The sequence below is a fragment of the Bidens hawaiensis genome, unplaced genomic scaffold (genome assembly GCF_021521415.1).
Source record: "Bidens hawaiensis isolate Kalapana, Puna unplaced genomic scaffold, B.hawaiensis_p1.1 tig00025001_1, whole genome shotgun sequence".
NCBI lineage: Eukaryota > Viridiplantae > Streptophyta > Magnoliopsida > Asterales > Asteraceae > Bidens > Bidens hawaiensis.
The window spans coordinates 203,237-227,184 of record NW_027505049.1 but is presented as its reverse complement, the minus strand read 5'-3'; positions in this window follow the sequence as shown (position 1 = coordinate 227,184).

Here is a 23,948-nt window from a genome sequence, read left to right as displayed (position 1 = left end):
TTCTATCAACTTTCCTTTTTGAGGCTTTAGCAGTTCAAACTTTTTGTCTTTAATGGCTTCTTTCCAGACGATCTTCCCAATGATTCTTGCCATATCATCATTACTTCTATTGATCAGCCCCAATCTCGCTAAATCTCTCACCTCACATTCTGGTAAGGAATTCAGAGATCTCAACAATCTCTTAAAGTACTGAATGCCGTCGTACCGTTTGATCACAAATAGTTTCAGCTCTTTGTCGTACAACCAGCATATGATTCCTTTCTTTGACTCTGCATAGCCCTTTATATTATAAGACTTTCTGAACATCGTTGGCACTGCAGGCTTCTTGGTTTTAACAAACCACTGAGCACAGCCTTCTTTCCAGTTCGGCTGCTCCTCCCATACTGTATCTTCTATCACGCTCTCATCCCCCAATTCTGATCTCTCAACAGCTGGAATCTCATGTTCCACTGAATCATCTACAATCTCACCTTCTTCTAATACATCTTCCACATTAATCTGTTCTCCAATCCTCTCAATCTCATCCATAGGCAACACGTCATCATCATCCATCAACTCATCGTCCTCCTCCTCATCCAACTCCTTCAACGCATCAATAACGTCTTCAACATCAGCGTCGTCATCCACAACTACAACATCATCACCAGCTGCATTTGTAGACTCCCCCTCAGTTGTGGAGGCTCCAAGAGCCTGAGAGGTTCTTGGCAGCTCATCACCTGCACCTGAAGGTGCATTGGGATCATCGTCATGATCTTCTCGTCTTTTCGTTCTCAACTCATCGCCCCTACACGTCTTCTCCCCCTGAGATGCCAAGTAATCCTTGAAGGCATCTATTATTCGTCCATGTTCAACCAGGAGGGCAGCTTGTAGTCGATTGGATTCCACTAGGCGGTCAATAGTCTTTGACTGTTCAGCAACAATCCGCTCTAGCGAAAGAATCCTCTCGGTATCTGAAGTAGGCAATGGAGTTGGTGGAACATCAGCAGAAGTGACCGCAGGTGGTACACTTGGTAACCCTGCAGTAGAAGTTATTGTTGACTCCACAAACCGTGCAACTACCACCGGTGGATTAAGCGGTTGAGGTGGTAGGGACACAATTGTTGGTGCCGACGTCTCGATCGCCGTAACCTGTGCAGTAGTAGGAATAAGAGACATACCAGATAAGGCAGGTGGAGCAAAACGTACTAGTCTTGAAGATTCTCCAGCTCCCGAACCTATCCCTCTCTGTTCTCTTCTTGAGCGTCTTAGCACAATCTGTACTGCCTCCTCATCATCCACTTCATCCTCATACTCCTCCACAGTTCTCGGCCTCTTTCCCGTAGTCCGTTCACGAGACACCATAAGTCTTCTTGCCTCAGCAAACGTCTCGTCTAGATCAGAGTCAGCTACCGAAGTAGCTGCTCTGGTAACATCCATAAACTGAGGACCCGAGACATCCATATCAAACAAACCATGTCCGCTAAAAGCAGCATCTAGATCAACGTTTTCAGCAGTGGACACAGCCTGAGATATAGTAGCTGGCACAGCAGCAGAAGATACAACAGGCGCAGCCGATACAGCATGAGGTGCTGCCGCCTGATGTGGTTGCGGATCCCTGAACTCGTCCCCTCCTGCAGGAACATACTCCGGGTTAATGAGATACCCGAAAAGTGGAGTATGCCTGGGACGCCGCTCAGGGTTGCTACGAGTGCTCGACGTTCTGCACTGAGCAAAGATACGTTTTGTTACGCACTCAACGTATCTGATAGGGCGTCTTTGCGGTATAGACGGAGCGACATGATTAATAATCATTTGTAGAAACCGAGGATACATAATAAAACGCTCGCGCGCCGTCGCCCGTCTCTGACGATCAATCTCGTAAAAGATTAGCTGACTAAAAGAATATCTGCGGTTGTAAGTCAGCGCAATCATAGCCGATTGCATCGTCGCACCCATCCCGTCTGTTCCTGCCTTTCTGCCGGACATGCATACTATCAACACATGCATCAAAAAGCGCCATTGATCCAGCAGAAAGCCTTTCCTCCTCTGCGAGTCCCCCAGCGGACCCGAATAACCCATCCTTAAGTAAGCTCCGTCACGGAAAGGAGCTACGAATTCCGTTGGGTCGTCTCTCGTTTCATCACCGAACTGCAGAGCCAACCGTATGTCTTCCGAGGAAAACTGTATGTCTTGACCATTGACAGTTGCTCGCATCACTGGAGGCTCAGGTCTGCAATCATAATACACCGTCTGCCAGAAATCTTGAATGTTGGGCAGAGATATGGGTAGTGTATTAGTGATCGCGTGAAAAACTCGTGATCGTTGGAGAAATGTGATAATCTCCCTATAGTCTTCAACGCCTCGTGCGTCTGGATCCAAAGTGATGTATTGGTTATGGGCTGGGAAGAATTGTCGTTGCTCATCACCATCATCACCTCCAGCACCTCCAACAGCAGCCATATCTGCACAAAACAAATCAAGTGAGAGACCGTATAACCATCTCACAAGTTCGCTGAGTACCATGTGCGAAGTTGTGATGTACAGGCGAAATTAAAGGTGAGGCGAAGTTGGGAACAACTTCGCTTCATCTGTAAGTTCGTCTAAAAACTTATAAAAAATCTGAAATAGGCGAAGTTGTGTTCAAGGCGAAGTTATGGATAACTTCGCCATAGGCGAAATTAAGCTTCAAGCGAAGTTGTGGATAACTTCGCTGAAGGCGAACTTAAGCCACTGGCGAAGTTGAGAATAACTTCGCGTAAACCTTAACTTCGCCTGAATCTGAAACGGCGACTGTTCAGATTCAAACAAGGTTTATCCGATGTTTCGGACCGATTTAACGATCTAACAATGAAGTCCAACATATTTCAATGGTGTTAGGATGAAAAGGTCGTCCATGAACACGTAACGTGAGGTCGGAAAACTTGGTTTCTAAGGTTCGACGACCCGAGGTCTCGAACCGGGTAAAACTATAACGAGAAAGATAGGATGATATTGACTACACATACCACGAGTATAGTAGAAACTAGGAACACAAGATCGAAATCGAAAGCGAAGAATAAGATCCGGATGTATTGTTTATTTGAACAAGTTCGCCGGTAATTCGAAAAAAGTGATATAGTTACTGTTTACAATCCCTTATATAGGGCAGAGTTGGTTCAGGCGAAGTTACTCTTAACTTCGCCAAGGCGAAGTTAAGCACAACTTCGCCGAATTCAACAACTTCGCCCGTAATTTTCAAAATCAGCCCTTTAAGTTTGAATAATCCTGAATTTAACCTTATCAATTACCAATAAGAGTTAAACAAATATGATCAAGACCTAGTAACCAACAATAATATAACTACAAAAAAACCAAAAAACTTAGAAAAATTTTAACGAAATAAGGGATCAAATTTCAGTCTAGTCAGGGACCACTACGTTTTAGAAAAGATCCTAACAGGAATCATACTAACGATGTGACTGTCACTTAGATCCGTGTTTGGCTGTATTATGACATAGAGACACAGGTTGTAAGCATGTAAATAACGTAAATGGTTTTCATCGTTTCTGTGATACGGATTAAGGTTTAGTTAAGCTCAAAAGTTTAAGTTGGCAACATCTCAGAGATAATGATGTCTTCTATCTATTCTCAAAGCGTATTTGGCTATACCCAAGTCACCCCGAATTGACTTCGACCCATAATGTCTGATTATCTTGTAGATACACTATGTCTGCCTCCCGTTTTCTTCTAACTCCAGACTTGAGAAATTTATATACACGTATATATATATATATATATATATATATATATATATATTTTTTTTTTTTTTTATTTTTTAAATTAAACATTTTTATCGACTTCGGAGTACTAAATCACTGCAAGTCCCGAATCTGGATCACTGCAGTATCTTGAAATGCTTTCTTCACGGGAATCAGAACACTCACAGGCTCGTGTATGACTGGGTAGTCGCTTTTCTGCCTATCCTTCGAAAAGATATGTATGAAGACATACAAAACTCTTAAGGAGTTTCCACGTAAATTCGAGTAAATTTAAGTTAGTATCACATACACTTTTACGCACCATAAAAATTACCATGACATACAATGACTGTTCTAAAGCCTTTTAAGCCTAATAACTTCACTAGTTAAGCACACACGATCAGTATATATATCATTTTCCAAGGTTGGATCAATTTTCTGTTAAACACAGCATAGAACTTCATACGAAGTAACAGACTTGAACATTAATTTCATTTCCCACAAAAAAAACTTTAAATTCAATCGCCCCAATCACGTCAAAGTCGTCAGGTAAACGGCTATCCTGAAGATCCAATGGATCAACTGGACCGACCACATACAAGTATGTGTCCTTCTTACTAAGTATGACCGACTAATTTTCAGCAACTGAAAGAACACACGTCATAGCCGCCCCGGTCACTTTCAGTCTTCCAGTTAATGGCTATCCTCATTCTCTACGTTGAAACGAGGACCAAAACATATCCTAGGATATGTCCATCAAACTGAGGTAACCGACTAATTTTAAGCAAAAATGACCCATGTTTTTTTTTTTTTTTTTTTTTTTTTTTAAATCAAAGACATGGTTACTCGGGATTGATCATCCCGTTTAGCTCAATTAGGTTTTGAAATCTGGATTTATCAAACGCTTTTGTAAACAAGTCAGCAAAATTTTCAAGTGTATCAACTTTTTCGATCTTTATCAGTTTCTTCTCAGCACAATCCCGTATGAAGTGATGGCGAATGTCAATATGCTTAGTTTTACTGTGCTTCACGGGATTGTTAATTACTGAGATGGCGGCAGTGTTATCAATTAAAATAGGAGTAAGTAAGAAATTCAGACCATAGTCGCGCAATTGTTGCTGAATCCACAAAACCTGAGAGCAGCAGTTGGATGCTGCCATGTATTCAGCTTCGCATGTTGAAATTGCAACTGATGTCTGTTTCTTGCACTGCCAGGAAACTAATCTTCCTCCAAGAAACTGACAGCCTCCTGTTGTTGACTTCCGACTCTGATTACAGCCACCATAATCAGAATCTGTATACGCCACCAGTTCAACGTCTCCTCCCTTTGGGTACCACAACCCTAGTTTCGGCTTGCCCTTAAGATACCGCAAAATCCTCTTCACACCTTTCATGTGAGATTCCTTTGGGTTTGCCTGAAAACGAGCACAAAGACAAACAGAAAACATTATATCGGGCCTAGAAGCAGTTAAATACATTAATGAACCTATTATCGCCCGATACAGAGTAGGGTCCACATCTGCGTCACCATCTGATTCAGCGCCCAACTTGTGATTGACGCAGATTGGGGTGTCATATGGAGAACTGTCCTCCATCTTGAATCTCTTCAGCACATCATGAACATACTTTGTTTGATGAATGAACATCCCATCCTTCTTCTGATCAACCTGCAATCCTAGAAAGAAGGTTAGTTCACCCATAGCACTCATCTCGAATCGTTTCTTCATGACAGCCTCAAAATCCTGACACATGGATACTCTTGATGCAGCAAAAATGATATCATCCACGTAGACTTGAACCAGTAAGAAGTCACATCCTTCTCTCTTCACAAACAGCGTACTGTCAATCAATCCCCTTTCAAAACCATTTTCCAGCAAGTAGTCCGATAACGTTGAATACCAGGCACGAGGTGCCTGATGTAACCCATATAACGCCTTGCTCAACCTGTATACGTGATCCGGAAAGTCTGGGTCAGGAAAACCCGGAGGTTGCTCAACAAACACAACCTCATCAACTTTCCCGTTAAGAAACGCGCTCTTCACATCCAACTGAAATACCTTCATCTTTTTAAATGTAGCAAACGCCAAAAACAATCGAATCGCTTCTAACCGGGCAACAGGAGCGAAAACCTCATTGTAGTCAATACCCTCTTGTTGATTAAAACCTTTAACAACCAGCCTCGCCTTATTTCTCACGATAATCCCCTTTTCATCTCTCTTACATTTGAACACCCATTTTGTGCCTATAGCATGCACATTTCTTGGTTTTTCAACCAAGGTCCAAACTTCCATTTTCTCGAACTGAGCCAACTCTTCTTGCATGGCTTCGACCCACGAGCTGTCCTTTAAAGCCATTTGATAATTCTTTGGTTCAATTTGGCTTATAAAGCAGGAGTACAAACATTCATTCATTATACCCGTTTCTTTTATGCTTGTATAAACACAGGTGTGCTCATTCAAGCTACTTCTGGTTTGTACACTCGAGGACACATCACCTATAACGTTCTCCAATGGGTGATCTTTGTGAATTCTCGTGGTCGGAACAGCACCGACATGCAAATTGTCTTCCAAGTTTGAAGAGATCTCATCTATGGTAGTTTCAGGCTGAGAGTGAAAAGGATTAATAAACTCATCTTCAGTTGAGGCCGCAGGGGTATCGATAGGGTTTGATGTGGAAGGCTGAGATTTTTCTGTCATCTGATGTTGCACTACCTCCTCTTCCTCATCAAAAATCATCTTCGTCACTGCTCTTTCGTCTTCTTCAGAAATTTCCAAAGTAGGTACGTTAAACGACTTAAAAAGTTTAACATAGTCAAACAGCTCAGCAGGTCCATTGCTTGGTTTTGGCGGTTGGTAACTAGTAATGTCGGTGTTACAAACCACCTCCACCTTGCAAGTTGTCGTATTGAAGACCCGTCTGTTGGGAGTCCCAACAACATAACCGACTAGGATTCCCTCATCAGCTACTTCACCAAATTTCGAATTAGTCTTCAAAATCGAACAAGGAGACCCAAAAGGTTCAAGACCGCACAAGTTGGGCTTCCTTCCGTGCATAAGCTCGTAACAGGTTTTTCCAAGTCTCTTAACGGTTAACACCCGATTCAGAACATAGCAGGCTGTAGCAACTGCTTCAGCCCAGAACATCACGGGAAGCTTTGAGTCTGCCAGCATAGTTCTGGCTCCTTCAATCAACGTTCGGTTCTTCCTTTCAGCTACTCCGTTCTGTTGTGGAGTATACGGAGCGCTGTATTGATGCTCAATACCCTTCTGAAGACAAAAGATTTCCATCTCAAAGTTCTTGAACTCTGTCCCATTGTCGCTTCTGATGAATTTAACTGATTTACTCATGACGTTCTCGACTTTTGTAATTAGATTCTTCACCATCTGAGTCGTCTCGTCTTTCGTTTTCAGAAAATATACCCACGAGTATCGCGAGTAATCATCAGTTATCACCAAGCAGTAAGAAGTACCACCTAGACTTTGTACATTCACCGGACCGAAGAGATCCATATGAAGTAGTTCTAGAGTACCAGCAATTGAGTTGATCGTCTTGGTGAGATGGCTTTTCTTGTGTTGTTTTCCCTTCTTGCACGCTATGCATTTATCTTCAAAGTTAAAACTCTTTAAGGGAACGCCCATCACAAGCCCATTTTTGACAATGAAGTTCATCTTACGAAGATGAATATGTCCCATTCTCCTGTGCCACAATTCTGATTCTGATTCGCTTGCTTTTGTCATTAAACAAGATTCTCCGGTGGCCATTTCAGTAGACCTCATGTCCATCACATATGTATTCGTTTCACGTGGAGCTTTCATTACTATCCATTCTTCTGGTATATGAAAACCAGGCTTCAATACAATCGCTTCATTTTTAGTGAAATGGACAGTGTATTCTTTATCACAGATCTGCGACACACTCAGCAGATTGTGCTTTAATTCTTCCACAAAGTTTACATTTTCAAGTGTCATTCTCCCATTCGACACAGTTCCTCTACCGGTAATCCTTCCTCCGCTTTCACCAGCAAAACTAACTCTAGCTCCCTGAACAGGTTTTAAGTCTTGCAACAAGTGTTTGTTGCCTGTCATGTGCCTGGAACAGCCGCTATCTACAATCCAAAGATTGTTTGCAGCCCTGTTCAACTGTTCCTGCACAATAAAACAAAGAGTTAGAATCTTGGGACCCGAGACCAATTGGTCTTGGATCGATACGTCCCGTACCCTGGCTTTCTCAAGTTAGAGACTCGATAATTTCTGTAAGTCCTGTTAGGGTATCTCCCTGCAGATTGTGTGTAATGCCTTCCAAACCTTTGAGAATTGAAGGTGCTATATCTTGAGGTTTGGTTGTAAAACTGAGGTTGGTTTTTATGAAAACTTGAATTCGTTACATTTTGGCATTTTTTAAAGTTTTCATTTTTAGCAGTAACAAAATGACGCTTATACTCAGTTTTATTTGGCTTCATACCTCTTAATCTCGGCTCCAGAGGGCAATCTGCAACTAAATGCCCTAATTTGTTACATCTAAAGCAACACCGACTCTCCAATTTCTTGTCAAATGTTGGTTTGGATGTAGAGGTAGTGTTACCAGCCGTTCGTCTCACATAAGGTGGGATGTACGGATTGAGTGGAGAACTCTTTTTAGAACCTTTATTTTTATCTCCATCGGTGGGTAACCCTACCTTCTCTTTTGTCTGATCAGATTCGGACAACTTATCCGAATCCGATGAGACTGGACTCAAAACAGAAATATTCACATTAGAAACTTTCGAACTTGTTTCTCCACAGCTAACACTTGGTTTTACACTTGTAATCTTGATTGGAGTTGTCTGAGGAACTTCGAAATCGACAGATTTCTGAACACTCGGATTATAAGTATAGTTGTGGTTAAAGGGTGGAGGAACTTCATTATATCCGATTCCTCCCCTCTTTGCAGAGGTACCTGGATCACTCACGAGGTGATCAAGGATGGCCGAGGAATTCCTGAACTGCTCAAGTTTGCGGTTCAATTCCACCACCTTTACCTGGTGGTCAGCAATCTGTTTATCCCGATCAGCAATCACTTTAGTTTTTTCCTCCAAAACTTCATAACTAAGATCAATTATTTCAATTTTCTCAGCAAGTTTAATTTTTAAGCTTTGAACGTCTTTTTCACATGCTTTTATTTTAATTTTATAACTCGTTTCTCTTGCTTTCGTAAAATGGTGATCTTCTTTAATAGTTTTAAAGTCAGCATCTAAATGGACATACTGATCAGTTATTGTTTTAAGTTGCTCAGACAAATTCTCACAACTAGTACAAATAGTTTTAGGACTTACCTCGGAGCGATTATCTTTGTCATTTGCCATGAAAGCGGTTTCTTCTTCATTTGCTTTCTCAATTTCTTCAACCTTCTCACATTCTTCAGCTTCAGACTCAGCCATGTTTGCTTGCTCACCAGAACCACTTGAGCGTTGATTCCAGTTGTACTCACCTGCCTCTCTGGTCAACATGGCATTTATCTCTCTGTTAACTCCTGAGTGTTGTGTAGGTCGACCTTGTCCTCGTTCAACCCTCTCATTTCTGCATTCCTTGGCAAAGTGCCCGTACTGTTGACAATTATAGCACCTTACTTTGGACTTGTCGAACCCGGGCCGACCACCAACAAACTTTCTCCCCGTCTTATTCATGAAACGCTTGACTCGCCTCACTATCATGGCCATTTGCCATTGCAAATCCATCTCCTCCAGATCATCAGCATCGATCTGGTCATAATCCTCATCCAGAACAGCAGGGTCCACAATCTTCCCCTGGATGTAGTTTTCATAGGAAGCAATAAATGATGCATAGACTGCAAACTGCTCTTCAGCAGATTTTACACTCATAGGCATCTTGGAATAACTATTGCTTGATGCATTTGCAGAAAAACTACTTGTGGATGCTTGAGGCTTTGAAGTACTAGATCCTCCAGCAACGAAACATACATCACCATTCGTGTTTACAGAAACGTTTCCTTCATGAGACGAGTCAGAGCCTGACTCCCCTTTAGAGTAATAAGCAGCAGATTCAGGCCTTGAACTTGAGCCTGAGTTAACCTTTGCACCATACATACCAGGGTCTTGTATCTGATCTGTAGGTGTTTCTTTTCGAACCATATTAAGCTCATAAGTTCTGAGCTTGTTCACTGCCGTTTCAAGATCATAATTAGGAAAGTCTCTGTCTTCCCTCATAAGAACGGTGTACATTTCCCACTTCGGTGGGAGAGCATCGAGAAGTTTTTCAACGATCTCTTCTTCTCGGTAAGCAATCGAATAATTGCTAAGCTCTGTCATTAGATGATAGTATCTGGTGATAATATCATCCAGCGATTCGTTCTTCAAAAATTTGAAGACGGAGAACTGGGTTTTTAAGAGTTTGATCTTTGATGCACGTATACCCACATTCCCCTCGAATCTATTTTCAAGAGCATCCCAAAGCTCTCTCGCAGAAGTGTACTTTCGGAACGTATGGAGAACCTCTTGAGGAAGTGCCATTGTTATCGCAGCATGGGCCTTGCTTTCGGCCTCGTACATTTTCTTTTCTTCGTCCTCCATTTTGCTGTACTTCTTAACTACGTCACGGCCTTCGTATTGCATAGTAGGAGGGATATATCCATCCTGGATGCACACCCACATTTTGGCATCCTGGTATTTGATGTATTGGATGAATCTATCCTTCCATGCCACGAAGTCAGTTCCTTTCATAAGCCTCGGGGCCTTAGTGGCAGACCCCGCTTCTACCTCCATCTTGACCAAATCGGAGATATTGATCGACGACATCCTTGCAAAAACCCCAAAAAAAAACCTGGAAAAACAAAAAAATATTAAAACAGTTCAGTTGGCGAAGTTAAGAATAACTTCGCTTGAAGGTTAACTTCGCTGAAAAAGAACTTCGCTGAGATCTTAAATTCGCTTGATTTGGGCGAAGTTAAGAATAACTTCGCTTAGCTCAGGCGAACTTATGAGTTGAGCGAACTTGGGTTTGAAGCGAAGTTGCGGATAACTTCGCTAAGGCGAACTTATGAAGTGAGCGAAGTTGTAGTTAACTTCGCTAATCCTTATATCTTCGCCAAAAACCCTAATTCCAGCGACGGCAACTTCGCCTGAAGAATGGTAACTTCGCCCGATGAACGGTAACTTCGCCCGATGAACAGGGAAGTTTGTTCAGATCTGTTTTCGTCAATCCAGCAGCTCCCGATCAATGCAAAGGCTTGAAAATGACTGTCAAGCACTAGCAAAACTCAATCCCAACAAAAACACGTCCCGCGAATAGGTCAAACGAGACGTTTTCTACACCCGCGTGAAATCCCGAACCTCACAATCGAGCCGATTGGCTCTAATACCAATTGTAGGTTCCTGGACGGATCGTACACGGGATGTCTCTAACAACGCAGGTGCGGAATCCCTGCGTAGGTAGATACGAGTGTAGAGTATGTAGAGATCGAACACACAAGCAATAAACCAACCACGTTATATTGATAACAAACACGTGACCCGAGGTCACTGTTACAGACTATGACTCGTAACTTGGTTACTGAAAACTGAAACGAAAACCCTAAACGAACAACCCAAACTGTTTCGTCTGAAACAGTTTATATACACGACAACTTCGCTGATTCAACAAGTTCGCCATAGCGAACTTGTTGACAACTTCGCGCATTACAAAACAAACATAAACAAAACATAATTACATTACAGACTCGATTACAAATGCTAGACTATGAACTACTGACACACATGTACCAACAAGCTGCCACAAGAAAGAGCCAAAGAAGGAGAACGCCAGAGTCTTCATCCTTAATACGAAGAAAGCGGTCGACATGCCGGAAACCATCACCGGTACGTTCTTAGTTAACGACACATATGCTAGAGCTTTATTCGCTTCAGGTGCCAATCCAAGTTTATAGATTATAACTTTTTTAGTCTATTAAACGAACCTTTAAAGAAATTAAATAAAGTTCTAAGCGTCGAGACCGCCGGTGGTGAAATACTTAAAATTTCCGAAGCTTTAGAAAACGGGAAAATCTTGTTAGTCTGTTACTTTCTACCTATCCAATTGTTACCCATGACTCTTCCCGGTTTTGATATAGTACTTGGTATGAAATGGTTATCCGATAACCATGCACGTATCATCTGCAATAGTAAAACAATAGAACTTCGAGCCCTGGACAAACGAACCATTCGAATCGAAGGGGACAAGGAAGTTGGCCAGGTTAGCATAATCTCCATGATTAGAGCTAACAAATGTTTGAACCAAAGATGCTTAGATTCATGGTCTACGTCACCGAAGAATCGAAACCAAAGAAGATAAAATACGTGCCTATTGTCTCCGAATTTTCCGACGTCTTTCCCGATGAGCTACCAAGTATTCCACCCGATCGAGAAGTTAAATTCAGTAATTGACCTCATTCCTGGAACCACTCCAATATCCAAACCCCCGTATCGATTAGTGCCGACTGAGATAAAGGAGTTGACGACACAATTAGACGAGCTACTAGAGAAAGGATTCATCCATCCAAGTTCATCACCATGGGGAGCACCGATTCTTTTCATCAAAAAGAAGGATGGATCAATGAGAATGTGCATTGAATATTAAGACTTGAACAAAGTAACTATCAAAAACCGATACTCGCCACCTCGAATTGACGACCTATTCTATCATTTACAAGGAGCGAGTTATTTCTCGAAAATAGACTTACGTTCAGTCTATCACCAACTAAAAGTCCAATCTAAAGACATCTCGAAAACCGCGTTCCGATCAAGGTATGTACATAATGAGTTCACGGTTATGCTGTTTGGTCTTACTAATGCCCCAGCCGCGTTTATGGACATGATGAACCGAAACTGTATACCTTACTTGGATAAATTTGTTATCGTATTCATCGACTATATACTTATTTATTCTAAGTCAAAAGAAGATCATGAACTACATCTCAGAATTTTTCTCGATCTACTTGGGAACGAGAAATTGTACGCCAAATTCTCGAAGTGCGAATTTTGGCTTCACGAAATGCAATTTCTTAGTCATATAATCAATATGAACGGAATCCAAGTAGATCCTACGAAAATAGAGGCTATCTCAAAATGGGAGATTCCGACATCACCAACTGAGTTCGGATGTTTCTTAGGTTGGCAGGTTACGAACGAAGATTCATTGAAAATTTCACCCGAATTGTTGTTCCTCTAACCTCGTTAACCCGTAAGAATATCAAGTATGAATGGGGAATCAAACAACAAGAAGCGTTCGATTTACTTAAAACAAAAACTCACCAATGCACTTATATTGGTCTTGCCAGAAGGTACTGTGGATTTCGTTGTCTTTAGCGACGCGTCCCATTTCAGTTTGGGTTGCGTACTAATGCAACGAAAGAAAGTGATTACTTACGCTTCTCGGCAACTCAAGGTACATGAAAAGAATTACACAACTCATGATCTAGAGTTAGGCGCCATAATCTTTGCCTTAAAGTTATGGAGGCACTATCTCTATGGAGTTAAATTCATTGTGTACACCGATCACAAAAGCTTGAAACACATCTTTGAACAAAAGGAGCTCAACATGCGTCAACGAAGATGTATGGAAACTTTGAATGATTACGACTGTGAAATCGTTTATCATGAAGGGAAAGCCAACGTCGTGGCTGACGCCCTAAGTCGTAAGGAACATGAAACCCCCAAAGGAGTTCGAGCGCTAGTGGAGCAAATCAAACTAGCCCAACACCAAGAAATTGAGGAAAACAAAATTTTCGATGAAAAGAGTTACAGTACCATTGACTCATTAGTAAAAGGTGACAACAATATACTTAGACTTGGAAACAGAATTTGGGTACCGATCGTTGGAGAGTTACTTGAAAATATAATGAGCGAAGCGCATAAATCCAAGTATATGATGCACCCCGATAGTGACAAAATGTATCATAATCTTAAGTCGAACTACTGGTGGAACGTAATAAAAAAGGATATCGCTTTGCATGTTGCATAATATCTGACATGTTTAAAATTCAAAGTCGAACACAAAAATTTCTCGGGATTGCTTCAGCAACCCTAAATTCCCGTTTGGAAATGGGAGATGATCACTATGGATTTCGCTACGAAACTCCCAAAAACGCCATGTCAACATAATACAATCTGGGTCATTGTCGATAGGTTAACCAAATACGCTCATTTTATACCCATCAACGACACATATTCGATGGATAGATTGGCACTGATCTATTTAAACGACATTGTTGCATTGCATGGAGTGCCTCTATTTATCATTTTTGATAGAGACAGTCGACTCACGTCTCATTTCTGGAAAAATTTTCAACAAGCATTAGGAACCCAACTAAATCTTAGCAATGCCTATCATCCTCAAACCGATGGACAAAGCGAAAGGACAATTCAAACACTTGAAGACCTGCTCCGTGCTTGTGTGATTAATTTAGGTGGAAGTTGGGATGACCATCTTCCCCTAATGGAATTTTCATATAACTATTATTATCATACAAGTATTCAAGCCGCACCGTTCGAAGCGTTATACAGACGAAAATGTAGAACACCGATGTGCTGGTCTGAAATTGGAGACAATCAAATGTTTGGACCCGAGATAGTCCAAGAAACCACTGATAAAATATTGCAAAGCCTAGAGCGACTTAAGACGGCGCGAGACTGACAAAAGAGTTACGCTGATAACCGTCGTAAGCTGTTGGAATTCAATATAGGCGATAAAATTCTTATTGAAAGTTTCGCCTTGGAAAGGCGTTGTTCGCTTCAGTAAGAAAGGAAAGTTAAGTCTACACTTTGTTGGACCATTCGAAGTAATCGAACGAATCAGTGCTGTCGCTTATCGTTTGTGACTACCCGAAGAAATGAAAGGGGTACACGATGTATTCCATGTCTCTAATCTGCGTAAATGTTTATCCGATGAATCATTGTCAATGCCTTTAAGAGATGTCGAAATAAATGAAAGTCTTAAGTTTATAGAACGGCCTTTACAAATTGAAGATTTTAAAATAAAGAAACTTAATATGCGTAATCTAAAGTTGGTCAAAGTAAAATGGGACTCTCGAAGAGGCCCCGAATATACTTGGGAGTTAGAATCTTTAATGAAAAAGAAGTACCCCCACTTATTCTAGAAAGAGAATCTCGTGGACGAGATTCATTCCAAGGTGGGGAAGATGTAACATCATGAAAATTTTAATCCAAAATAATCAAATATTCAAAGTTAAAGGACCAATTATAAAAATATGTTTTCCTTGCCCATCGCAATACGCGATGGATCAGAAGACAACCCATTGCGAATCGCGTTGGGTATGTTACAAAGCCCAAGAATGGACGGTGTCGCGATACCCAAAGCCAACTCGTCATCGCTTATCGCGATGACAAGGCCTAACAAGCTATGACACGTGCCCCTCCATGTGTCACCACGTGTACAGCCACGTGGCATACGTGGAAATGCTAGTAATTACGTGACGAGGCTAGTCACGATACACAATGGTCTCCCAAGGTCCCATCGCGTATCACGATGGAATATAATATTCAAAAATAAGCCGCCAGATCCATAGCTAAACGCGATGGATCATTTTCAATACCCATCGCGAACCCATCGTGTATCGCGATGGGTAGCCTGATCAGCACTATAAATAGGGCCTCAAGCCCATTCATTTCATCATACTCACATCTCACTCTCTCACTAGAAATCCTTCTCACTCTACCTTTTTTGCGTGCCACCGGCCCGACGATCATACCTTGAAAACCATGACAAAAACCCCATGTTTCCTCAAAGTCCGTGCCATCATGAGGTGAACGGAAGTCCCGCCTCCAAGTACGTACTGACGAATCCCGAAGATCGGTGTATCTCTTTTAGCGTGCAAGAAAGTGTTGGTCAAATATTTCCTCGATAAACGTGCAAGCATGGAAGTGCTTCCCGTGAATCCTAGGAAATTATAAACCAATCAAGGTAGGGGTTCTACCCAAATAAAATAATATTATTAAAATTGGCTTAGACCTAGTCGAAGGTATACTCGATACCTCGAGAATAAACAAAGAAAATATAAGCAAAGAAAATATAAGTAAAAGATATTGTTATAAATATAATTCTTTGTTAGTAATAAAAATATTATTTAAGATTCTTAAATAATAAGTAAAGAAATAAAGTATATTTTTATTCGAGAAGAAGAAACGTAGTGTTTAGAAAATTTGAATTATCGAACTAAAGGTTCGAACATAGTAAATAAAGAAAAGATATTTGAACTAAAGGTTCGAAAAGAAATTATAAACGAGGTAAATATTATACAAAGTGGACTAAAGGTCTAAAGCTAGATTATTGATATAGTAATAACAAATGGTTATACTCGTACTATAGGTCTGAGATAGCAAAGAAAAGACAACTCAATCAGTGAAGTGAAGCTGATCATTTTAAAAGGTGAATATGCCCCAACTTTTATAACTAGTGTAATCGAGTCATTTAAATTGATTACATGAGATTTCCTATCTCTAATTGATTATGAACACAAGTAATCGCTGGCTCTCAGGTTGTCGTGTATGTTTGTCTGGATCCTTTCATATGTGGTAGACGGTGGGCAAACCGCGCCACACCTGGTTATATGTCTCCTCCATGACGGGCCGGACCTAAGTTATGTCCGAGAGAGGGTAATCATGTGTATACTGATGGTAGCTAAGTAATCTCGAACGTTGCGGTGTTTGCTAAGCGGTTTTGAGTTGAGCTTAAGTTTGTAATTGTGTTTTAGGTTTTTAACTTGATTATTCCTAAGCTACGATGAGCCGAGACCTAAGTTATTTCTTGAGGGATGATTAAGTAAATAAAATATTTTATGCGCCGGCTTATTCACCAGCATGTGTTGCTAACGTATTTTTAAACTGTTTTGTAGGTAATGAAGAATATGCGCGTGGGATCAAAGTGGCCATTAGGCGATCTGATGGCTCAGATTAATATTTTGTTGATATTAAATATAAATGGCGGTTTAAAAAACAATGAATTCTTTGTAAACATTAAACGGGTATTTTATAATCCCGTATTTTGATATGTAAATATTAATATTTTAACCCACGATAATATTTCCGTATTAACCTGTAACTCTGATTTATTTGCAAAAACGGTACCAACGTTGGGTCACACGCCTAGACCGTAGTTTGGGGGGTGACACTTTTTTAAATTCTTTTTTTCTTATATAATTTCCTTGGAACACTTTAACGAATATGGTAATTAGTAAAATCACTAATGCCTAAATGGCAATGACACAACCATTCTTCAATTACTGTTTTATGAAATCATTACGCATAGTCTAAAGTCTAACCTTCAAAGTTGTATTGAACCCATCTTTTGTATCAAAATCCAAGTCCTAACTATTCGGATATTTATGCTAGCATATAATCCAACAAAAACTTAGCCAATTACTAAAACCGGCTTGAAAATAAGTTGGTGAAGCACACGATACTAGAACCAACAAGATCGATTCATTCATAAAGAAATACATTGTTTTGCGATAAAAAAAAAGTTTTGCTTACACGTTTATACGGGTGTAATAAATTTTTAGAACGGGTAAATACAAGTCTATTACAATTCTATATCATGTCATCTTGGATCACTATTATAAACTTGTTAATTGAAAATGTGCGTATATTTGTGCACTCATAGCCACTTTGTGCTAAACAAAAGTGTTAAAACTTCTAGTTAGTCTTTTCCATACACAACCTAATTTTGTTTAAACAACTATCAAATGTCACATTTGATTGATATTCAATGGTCAAGAGAAACCAAGAATACAAGTGTTAGGTTTTGTACGGGCTTATGCAAGTTTACATGCAATAGCATGAATTCTCATGTGGAAATAATTTACCATGCTTTCTCCCTGTTAAATTGGTGTATAGTAAAAACTAGGAATTTTCCGTCTAAATCTTCATTGATTGTGTGATTTTTGTTTTTTCGCTCAAACAAAATGCACAAAGATGTGACTTCATAGAAATAGAATGCATATATGTGTTTGATATGAATTTAAATTTGAGAATGTTTAATACATCAATAATATAAATAAAACTTCTGAAGAGCTTTATACAAGTTTAAATTTTGAAGAAAATTCGAATACGAGACCTATAGAGGTAGAGCGGTGAAAAGTACCAAATACCGATGAAAGATCATCCGCGTGTCGTCCAGGACTTCCTCAAGAGTCACCCATGGAACATTCTTATCACCTGCATAACTCAGATACAGAGGAAGATTAGGAATAAGCTTCAGAGGCTATCTTCGGGTTGATCAAGACGTCCTCAAAAGTCATCCGCAAGGTATCCCCTTCATGCGCAAAGATGACTAGAGGGTGACGTTAGAGAATCAGCTGTAACTAACTTCCTTCTAGAAGATTTACGCAAAGATCTTTCCTTGGAAGCACGTGAAGTAACAGCCAATTAGAAAAAGACAGCTGGCTAGGTTGTTATAATCGTGCATATGGCCACCTAGCTCGTCCTATGACATGTGATCGCGTATCTAGGTTGTTACAAAATTATCTTCTAGAAAGAGACAATTGTACCAATAATATTCCATAACCCTTCACCTATAAACACCTCACTTATCTCACCAATTACTTAAAGTACTTTTCTCTCTTTAAGAACGATACTTATACTCACGTCGGAGGGTGGTTACGGGAAGACCCCCGCTCTTGTCCTTCCTATAAACGAGCTCGCGATGGTTGTTTTGTAGGTTTCCGTCATCGAACTTGCAAAGTTGAACTCGTACCATCAAGTTGTTAATTACCAAACCCGTATTCTGTGGAACCATCGGTCTAGACTATCCAGGTTTAGACTCGTGTTTTTTCATTGGCGTCATCCGTGCTAGTGCTAGATTTATAAGAATTTTTTGTTGTTTTGAACGGTATGAGTCAATCTCAATAAGGGCCGACGAAAACTCCGACGATTACCAGGCGATCTGCTGGAGTCACAACACTTGGAGGTCCAACTCCTTGTGATGTCGGGCATGTGACGGTGGAGACTCGTCGGGAGCGTAGGGAACTAGATATGGTAAACAGATCTGGAATTTCTCATCTAGCGAGATCTCGTCATCAGAACATCAGATCTGAGGGAAACCTATCTCCCGAGGAATGGTTGAAACCGTAACAAGAAAAGGTCATAGCTGAGTATGAACGCATGCTTCGTGAAGAAAGAACCCGTGCAAGAACTTTGGTTTATGAAGTTCCGCTTAGATCTCCATCTCCTCCTTCAACAATCAAACGGAGTCTGATGTGAGAAAGCGTCGACACCGAAGTAATTTCTGACGAAGAGATGTATGAAGGAGGTCGTGACAGAGGTCGTCCAGTTGTGCGGGGACCTACCCGCAGAACTGCGGATAATCAGAGTCATGCTTCCAGAAGCAGAGACCGCGTATCATCATGATGATGTCAGCTTCTTTAGTGGTAATAGTCAAGTCCATGAAAGAGAAGAGACTATTCGCCCGCGTGTGATGGTCCGACATACAGAGTACTGTAGCAATGCGGAAGTAGATTACAATAAGCCGTATCGTCCCGCGTCATTTGCTTAGAAGTCAAAGTTCGTCCTGCGTATTGCTACAACTCCAATTCCTGTCAACTTGAAGATCCCTACCAACTTAGGGAAGTATAAGGGAATGTCTGATCTGAGCGACCATTTACTCAATTTTGTTACAGTAGGAGGAGTCAGTGGTTGGACTCTTCCTTACTGGTGCCACATGTTCGCATTAACATTAACCAGGGCTGCTCGTGAATGGTTCAAAAAGTTACCGGATGAACAAATCAAAAGCTGAGATGATTTTGTGGCCAAATTCTCACAGCATTTCAGTCAACAACGGAAACACACGTGGGACCCGTATGAGATTTTAGCTGTCATTAGGCGTGATAATGAATATGTGGAAGATTTTATCACACGCTGGGAATCAGCGAAGACATGCTGCTCGGAGCCTTCCGCAAGAATGTCCGGAGCAGTGCCTTGATCCGTTGTTTAACTGGAAAGGATGGAATGCCCAAAGCGTGGGACGAGATAATATCAGCAGCAAAACTCTTTGATAGAATAGAAAAAACATTGGGGTCTGAAAGCCCTAAACAAACATCTAAGGTGGAGTTCAAAAATACGCGGATGAAAAAACCAGCTAGGGGTTTAATTTGGTCTAGACTCCAACCATCCGTGGAGGTTTCGAAGCAACCAGATGCGAGAACACTAATTGGTAACAAAAACAAGGATCATAATTTCACACATAACAATAACAATTGGACTCCGTTGACAAATACCCCTTCAGAGATTTTAAGCACATAAAATGAGAATTTCAAGAAACCACAACCACTCATGAAGAGAACACATCTGAATCCCAATAAGCATTGCATGTTTCATGACGACATTGGTCATCACACAGATGACTGCGTTAGCTTAAGGAATGAGATTGAAATGGCAATTAAGTCAGGAAAATTGGAACATTTGTTAAAAATACGTAAGAAAAGAGAATCGCAAACCACCCGCACAGGTCAATCCTGGTCCGCATAAAAAACCAGTCAAAGATTTAAACATCCATATGACCCAAGGAGGACGAATAAGCGGATACAAAAGACAAGGAATTGACAATGAAGAATGGAAAAGTGAACCGGTGGTATTCCCACGGGTCAAAGGGGGTCCGTGTATGAAGAACCCGCTGATAATCACTGCTCTGATCGGGCACTACCGGTCTCAATATGTTTTCTTTGACACGGGAAGTACGTCGAATATAATGTATGAACAATGCTTTGAGGAACTGGATGAGGAAGACAAGGCGGGGATAAAACCCATTCACGCGCCGGTGTATGGTTTTGAATATGAAGTCGTGCATCCTCGGGGAGTTATTTCTTTTCTCGTTACTCTTAGCGATGGTACTCATTCGCGGACAGAGGATGTAGAGTTCTTGGTATTGCCTACTAAGTCCAAACATGATATATTCTTAGGGAGAGATGTAACATCCGTTACTTTTCAAACCCGAAAACCCGACCCATTTTAAATTTTCGGTTGTTTTTATATGTATTAATATAAATGTAAATCAAAGTACGACGATTTAGAGTAATTATTCGTTCACTTTCTATTTCGTTTAGTTCAAATAACGAATCTCCAGCCGTAAAAGTTTATAAAATAATCAAAGTTTAAATTTATGGTATAAAACGTAAACAATCCCAAGATAATAAAATATACCAAGTTTCGATTAAGTTATATAAGGTTATAAAGTTCAAGGGTTAAAGATTAATAAAGTAAAAACAGTTTATATATATATATATATATATATATACATATATTTAAAGTTGAAGGGTTTAAATTGTAAATTGGAATTTAAATTATAATATAATAATAATAATAATAATAATAAACTCCAGCCAGCCCCACCCTCTCTCTCTTTCCTTCCACGTTTTTCCGGCAAGGCCACTTTTCGACGAACGGCAGAAACTCCGGCGACCATTAAAACGCGTCAAAACACTATTTTTAATCCCATTTTAATTATATAAACTCGCTGCACCATCACTTTAATGATTAATCAATACCAATTACGCGTAATAACACCCCAACAGCCGGATTCCAACCCGGAACCGTCGGATTTTATTAAAAATATCAATAACTCGCATTAACCTTCAAACAGATCAATTACAACTATAAATAGTATCCTAATCTCTTCCTAAATGTGCTACAAACATAAATTTACTCTCACAAACTCGTTAAAATCACTGAATAAATTGTCCAAGATCCGTTCCGGCCAACTCATCATTTGACCTCATTCTGGCATCATTAGAGGTAATTGATAGATGATTCTCATTGTTTGGACCCGTCTAACAAAACCCCTAACCTAAATCCATCAAACATGGTATGGATTTGGAGAATTGAATATCTAGGGTTTTGATGAAGAAGATGAAGATTAACATGTATTTATAAATAATGGTTTCCCATATTTTAACAACAAAAGCTCTTTGGTCCAGTGGCTAGGTATGTTTTGTGCGGTCATGAAGACCCTGGTTCGAACCCTGGTCACAGCAAACCCATTTTATATATTTTGAAAACCATTTTTATTAATTATAATAAATCACATATATATTTATAAATCATTTCAAAATCAATAAATTATTTTTATGGTTAAATTAAAGTTGTTTTAAATTCCGTTAGCAATTTTGTTCAAGAATCAACTTTTACAAACCCAAACCGCTTGTTAAAACTCGCGAAATAAATATATAAATATATATACAATCTCGTCGTGAACTTTATAAATTCCAAACGCCAACATAATAATTCTCAAACTAAAATTTCTGTTAAAAACCCATAACTCATAAACGTTATAAATCTCAAACCCGTCAAGTTCGTATAAAAAAACTAGTTTAACTTATATATATATATGCTTGTATAGATATTTTTGTTTGTTAAACCTTAAAATTCGTTAACATATTCGGTTTTCAAAATAAAATATCATTGACACCAATATTTCTGTAACCCTTAAAATATTCGAACATGATATTAATCTTATAATTTAAACTAATATTAAATTAATAATTTGTTAATAATTCGTTAAAATTCGTTAATGTACAAAATAATATTATTATATCCAACTCCATAAAAAATGTACATTCAACATTCCAAAATCCCGACAATCCCATTTATTTACTTTTAAGTCATTAGTAATAATTAATTTTGTACTTTTAATTCCAGTTCGTGACGTTCAATTGCTTCGGTTCCATTTACGCACTTTTGGTTTTATTTCAACTTTGTCTTCAACTTTAAGGTGAGTTTCTCACACCCCATTTTTACGTTTTTTTAAACTATTTTGGGGGTAGCATATATATCCTATAAAAATGCAATTTATTTTATTTATTATTTACAAACTACAATTCGCATCACGGACTTGTGTGTTTACTTGTTACTTGCTTAATTATTACGTGCATGGATTTCTTCGATAAGTATGATCATACGCCCCCATTTGCACTCATGGAACATTGTTTCTAGTGGAAAAGGGACTCCGATCTGAGTACATTGGTGCACAATCCTAACCGAAAAAGACCTTTATTTATTCTTTATACTCATGGACCATTGATTCTAGTGTAAAGAACCCTTATGTGTTTTCACAAGTTTTCATTGAATTGTATGGTTTTTATATATTATTTAAACTGTGTGAACTCACCAACTATTCAATTAGTTGACTTTATTTTATATATATGCTACAGGTATTTTCATTAGAGGATGAAAAGACGAGAATACTAGAAGTTAGGTTATCTAGATAATAAACAAGAAGATGTTTGTTTTGTTCCTTTTCCCTTGTGTTTGTTCGTTTGAAATAACTTGTGTACTTGATGCTTTGGAATGAATTAATGATAATATTGTCGCTTAATAGTGTCACATGTGTTTTCAGCAATTTGTACGTCACACTCAGGCGTTTCCGCTTTAGCCGGGGTGTTACAAGAGAGGCAATCGGTGACTTCAACGCTCATCCGTCTACAACCCATGGTGCGGTAGGAGTTCCAACCCACACAGGTGTAGCAATCATCCGAGTAAATAAACATTGCTTCACAACTGAAAGTGCAAAACCAAGTAAGATTCCAAAGCAAGTGGTAAGAACCGAGCCAGAGAAATGGGTGATGAACCCAAAGTTTCCAGAACAGGCAATCACAATTGGTCCCGCTATCTTTGAGATAGCGAGGACATTTTTGAAGCAACTGTTAACAAAGAATATGGACATTTTCTCTTCGAAACCCGCGGACATAACGGGTGTTCCAAGAAAGATTGTGGAACACATACTGTGGGTCAATCTAGCATTCACTCCAATTGTCCAAAAGAAATGAAAGATGGGTCCTAAGCAAACAAAGGCTATGAATGAGCAGATTCAAGATTTATTGAACACTGGAATCATTCGAGTAATTCAGTACCAGACGTGGGTCGCAAATCCAGTCATTGTTCCCAATAGCAATGGAACATGGCAGGTGTGCATCGATTTTAAAGACTTGAAGAAAACGTGCCCAAAAGATTGTTATCCGCTGCCAGAGATCGACTTGAAAGTTAATGCAGTGGCACCTTTCAATTTCAAATGTTTCCTTGATGCTTACAAGGGCTGTCATCAGATCCGCATGGCGGCTGGGGATGGAGATAAAACCGCATTCTGCACTGACCAATGCACATTTTGTTGTAAAATGATGCCCTTTGGATTGAAAAATGCGGGAGCAACATACCAACGACTGATGAATAAAGCCTTTAAAGAACAAATCGGACACAACTTG